Here is a 6,023-nt window from a genome sequence, read left to right on the forward strand (position 1 = left end):
GTGTTTTGGTATCATTTCCAACAACTGTGTTAAGTATGATTCAAATCGGTCTATGTTTTGATATAGCTGCCATATAAACCGATCTTCGATCTTGACTTCTTCAGCCTCCAGAGGGAGCAGTTCTCGCCCGATTTCACTGAAATTTTGCACGAAGTGTTTGGTATGACTCCCAGCACTGACTGTGCCAAGTATGGTCTAAATAATTCCTTAACCTGATTAGACTTCTTTAGCTTCTAATGGGCACAATTCCTATCCAATATGGTTGAAATTGTGCATATGTCGTTTTGGTATGACTTCCAACAACTGTTTCAAGTATGGTCTAAATCGGTTAATAACCTGATATAGCTGCTATATAAACCAACCTTGGGCCTTGACATCAGGAGCTTCCAGAGGGCCCAACTCTTATCCGAGTTGGTTAAAATTTTTCATAAAGTGTTTTATTTTGCCTTCCAACAACTGTGTCAAATGTGGTACAAATCAGTCCATATTCTGATATAGCTGCCATATTAACCGATCTGCCGATTAGATTTCTTGGGCTTCTAGGGGGCGCAATTTATTTATAATTTGACTTTCAACAACTGATTTTTGAGCCTCTGGAGGGCGCAATTATTAATCGATTTGCCTGAAATTTTGGAGGTGGTGTTTTTCTATGACTCCTAACAGCCATGGCAAGTACGGTCAATATCGATCAATAACTTGATATAGCTCATATATATTTGAAAAAGCCATTCCAAGAACTTACAAATGTGATCCATGGTGGAGGGTATATAAGATTTGGCCTGGCCGAACTTAGCACTTCTTTACTTGTTTTTATTTTATTTAATTTTTTTTTTTTTGCATTTTATTTTGTTTAAATATTGACTTTATTATTAAAACTAGCAAAAAATATATAGGAATGTAACTCATAATATTTGTATTGCAATTTAAGGAAGCGGAAGGACATACATACAACAAATTTATTGTATATTTCCTTTTTTTTCGTTTGCTGAATTTTTTACTTAATTTTAATTTATCATTGATCACACACGCACCCCATAGGCCTTTGGTTTGTTTGGAAATTTGATTAAACTTGCTGATTAAATGTAAATAAAAACTAGTTGTACAATTAATACAAAGCAAAAAACATAAAAAAACTCGAAAAACCAAATAAGAGGGAAGACACTCCTTCAAATATGTTCACCAATCAGTTTGAAACTTGGATGCGTTTTCCTAGTGCATAATCTTCATATTGGGTTGCCCAAAAAGTAATTGCGGATTTTTCATATAGTCGGCGTTGACAAATTTTTTCACAGCTTGGGACTCTGTAAATGCATTCTTTCTTCTGTCAGTTATCAGCTGTTACTTTTAGCTTGCTTTAGAAAAAAAGTATATTTGATTAAAGTTCATTCTAAATTTTATTAAAAATGCATTTACTTTCTTTTAAAAAATCCACAATTATTTTTTGGGCAACCCAATATTTGTTTTCTTTCTTGCAGAGTTTTTTTTTTTAATTTTTTATATAAGTTAAAAACAAAACAATTTAAGACATTTATAAAGGATTTTTTTTTTGCTTAGCTTGGTCTAGAGAAATAAAACACCTCCACCCAAAAAAAATGATTTTGCATATTTTAAGCTTTTTCGTGATAGCCATCCCAACCCTGATGTAAATTTTTTTTTTTAAATTTTTTTTTATTTCTTTTAGTTTTTCTCCTTTTTATGGTCATATTTTAGTGAAAAAGTCTGCATCATGGTTTGGGTTTTTTTTTAGCTTTTCGTGGTCGGCCTTAAGCCTTGATGGTTGTGGTTAAAATCTTTGTCGCATGGCTCGTAGCAATATGGATGGCTTTTGGGTTTTTATTTTTTTTTTTTTTTGGGTGGCAAAAATTCCATTTGAAATCCAATCTTCATTTCGTTTACTCGTTGTGCCATATACCAAGAGTCACTCTCTGTCTGCCTGCAAAACTCCTACCACAAATGTTATGGGGTAAAGATGTTCAAGCCATAGGATGGTGATGATGAGAGTTTTGTGGCATTTTTTTGTTTTTTGAATTGTTTGGACTTTTGACTTATATTTTCAGGTTTTTAGGAGTTTTTTGTTTTGTCAATATTACCTGTTGTATTATGTAAGGGTAATTTGTTCAATGTGAGACTTAATTCGTCTTTCTTCGTGTAATACCCTGAAATATTAGTTTCAGACCATGTAAAATGTATGTTTTTTTGATCACTAATATTCCACGATGAACCAGCGAACTACCATATCAACCGATCTTCTGATTTGACTTCCAAGGCATCCAAGAGGGCACAATAATTGTCCCAAGTTTCTCAAAATTTTTATATATTGGGTTGCCCAAAAAGTAATTGCGGATTTTTTAAAAAAAAGTAAATGCATTTTTAATAAAACTTAGAATGAACTTTAATCAAATATACTTTTTTTCTAAAGCAAGCTAAAAGTCGCAGCTGATAACTGACAGAAGAAAGAATGCAATTACAGAGTCACAAGCTGTGAAAAAAATTGTCAACGCCGACTATATGAAAAGTCCGCAATTACTTTTTGGGCAACCCAATACTTCTTAAGCCTCTAGAGTGCGCAATTCTTATCGGATTTAGCTGAAATTTTGTACAACGACTTCTTGTATGACCTTCAATATGGTCTGAATCGGTCTATAACCTGATATAGCTCCCACATAAACCGATCTCCTGATTCTTGAGCCCCTATAAGGCGCAATTTTTAATCGATTCGACTTCCACTATGGCCTTCAATATCCAAACCATGTATGGTCCGAATCGGTCCATAACCTGATATAGCTCCAGTAGCATAGCAATTCTTATCCACTATCCCCATTGTCCTTTGTTTGCCTATAAAAAGATATCAGAACATGACAAATGCTATCCATGGTGAAGGGTATATATGACTCGGCGCGGCCGAACTTCGCACGCATTTACTTGTTAAGGTATTTTGTAAAAATTTCACACAAATTCATCAAAATATTGATCGATTCCTAAATTGGTTGGAATATACCTTTGTCATGCCGAGAAAATGTCACTTGCCAAATTTTGGAAAAATTGGAGTAAAAATGTGGGTTTCATAGCAAAAATACCAAAAATCGGGGGTACGTTATGGGAGCTACAACTAGAGTTGAACCGATTTGAACCATACTCGGCACCGTAGTAAAAAATGCAAAATTTGCCCATGAACATTCCACTAAGGAGCAGGAGCAAACTTCTCACATATCAATGAGTGCAGTCCGATTCAAGTTTAAGCTCAATGATAAGGGGCCTCCTTTTTATAGCCGAGTCCGAACGGCGAGCCGCAGCGCGACACCTCTTTGGAGAGAAGTTTTATATGGCATAGTACCTCACAAATGTCGCCAGCATTAGGAGGGGAAAACCACCTGTGAATTTTTTTTTCCGATGGTCTCGCCAGAATTCGAACCCAGGCGTTCAGCGTCATAGGCGGACATGCTAATCTCTGCGCTACGGTGGCACAGTAGTAGATAGGTCAAATAAAACTGCCCGTTCTAAATTTCAGCCAAATTCGATTGGAAATACGTGTGTTATAAGCTTACGATGTTTAATCTCGATTTTGGTAAAGCTGCCATATAAAGCAGCTCAGTTAGACTTGTTCCTAGTTTTTCGCTGTTTAGCCCACTGTGGCCCACTATCAAGCTACGCAGATGTTGATAGGTCATGGTTACTTCTGAAAATACCTGCATGGAATGGACAAATGCTCTTCTATCAAGGGCATTTATGAGGAGCCAAAGGTTGCAGACGATGTGTAACACACATTCTTCCACTGTGAGAGCTGGGTCAAAGCATGCCTTTCAGCCAGGCAAGAAGAAAAGAGAGGCGGTGATTAGATACGTCGAACAAGTACTGCACAGGAAGATGTAGACCTGGTGCAGCGGCGTAGAGTATAAATGCGGACGTTTGGACTCAGATGGAGACAGATAGCGAGATGGAATTAATACCCAGGGGTGACATAGGGTGGGTTTTTACCGGCTGCCGTTGAAAACAATGGAATCCGCCATAAGACATAAGATGTACTCGTCACATATGTGAAGCATATTCCCATCCTGAACCTCAAAAAAAAAAACATCGCTCCTAATGCCTTACTATTACTTAGAAAAATTTTTGCTTTTTATACCCACCACCATTGCAAAGGGGGTATATTCATTTAGTTATTTCGTTTGTAACACATCTAAATATCCCTTTCCGACCTTACAAAGTATATATTTTTCTGATCGTCGTAAAATTCTAAGACGATTTAACAATGTCCGTGTGTCTGTCCGTCCGTGTGCTCATCAGTTGTATTCACGCTACAATCTTTAAAAATTTAGATATTGAGTTGAAACTTTGCATAGTCTCGTATTTCTTCTATACGCAGGTTAAGTTCTTAAATGGGCTTCATCGGACTATATCTAGATATAAAGGGCTTAAGCCTATAACAGGCGCATTTATTACCCGATTTCGATGCAATTTGGCATAATAAGTTTTATAAGGTCCACCGATATCCGAACCAAGAATGGTACAGATCGGATATAGATACCATATTTGGATATAGCTACCATATTGACCGATCTACCGATTTTGGGTCTTAAGCCTATAACAGGCGCATTTATTACCCGACTTTGCTGAAATTTGAAACAGTGAGTTGTATTAAGACTCCCAACATCTATTCCGTATTTGGTCCAGGTCGGCATATATTAAAATATAGCTGCCATAAAGACCGATCTTCACCTTTAGGGTCTAAAGACCATAAAAGAGGTATTTATTCTTCGATTTTGCTGAAATTTGAAACGGTGATTGGCACTCGAGGCCTCGACATTTGACCCGAATATGGTGTTCGGCCGTACTTAATGTGTTTTAACTTGTTCTACCTCATTTATGCTAAATGATGTACTCTCAAGACCATCACTAGAGATTGATATAAAGAACTGCTCTTCATTCACACAATGTCCCAAAATCGTTTTTTAAAAGCTTCTCTCCTTATCCCCCATTACACTCTCTGTATTTGCTACCATTCCCCATAATCCCCAAATAATCCTACTGCCGTCACAATATTTTATTTCACACAAAACTTAACTGTTTTTTCGTTGATTATTGCTGCCAAAAATTTATTTAATATCCAAGAGTTATGTGTTTGATAGATTGTCATTTGTTTATTTATTATTTTTAACATGTAACGAATGCGAAAATACTTTGCATGTTTGAACGTTTCATAGGGGGGGAAAAAATTAAGTTTTTTGTTTTTTGTGCATTGTCTGCAGTTATGATTTATTTTTTTTTTTTTTTTTTTGCTATAAAGCAACAGCAACAAAACTACATTTTACCTGCCATGAATTATAAACGAATTTTTTAATGTAAAGAAAATTGTTTGAATTGGATAAACCAATGCTGTAGTATGTATGCTGGTCATTGTTTTCTATTTAGTCAGAGAAAAAGGTAAATAACCTTTCATTATTACCGAGGCCTTATATAAACTTTGGGCAAAAGGGCAAATGAAGACAAACAATTATTAAAGGGAGCCTTAAGCAGCTTTGTGTAAAGACGATGAAATTGAATTAAGGCTTGAAGTCCACACAAGTACATTCACTTTTATTATTTTGATATCTTATTATAGGTTATTCCTTTAAGTTTACGGAGTTGTTCAATTCATTTATTTGTAGTATAATGTATAAGAAGTGCCACTCAGTGGTACGTTATTCCTTTATGGGATGTGTGTTTGTGTGAAAAATAAACAAATTTTACAATATTGCTGAAGCATGAATTCATGTGTATGGTTTTGTATCTTGCCTAACAAATAATGGTTTATGAATTCCTACTGTCCCCATCTACTACTGGAAGCTAACCGATAATATAAGTAATTACGCTATGGGTGCAACAAAATGTATAAAATACAATTAAAATCTATTTTTTACAACTGTAATGCTCTTAGTCGCTTCAATAAACGATTACATAAAGTAATAGGGTTATCAGTGTTGGCTTCCAGGTTTAATTCCCATCATAAATTCAAAATTTGAAAAATTATTTTTTTGTAAATTTTT

The sequence above is a fragment of the Stomoxys calcitrans genome, chromosome 3, assembly GCF_963082655.1.
Source record: "Stomoxys calcitrans chromosome 3, idStoCalc2.1, whole genome shotgun sequence".
Lineage (NCBI taxonomy): Eukaryota > Metazoa > Arthropoda > Insecta > Diptera > Muscidae > Stomoxys > Stomoxys calcitrans.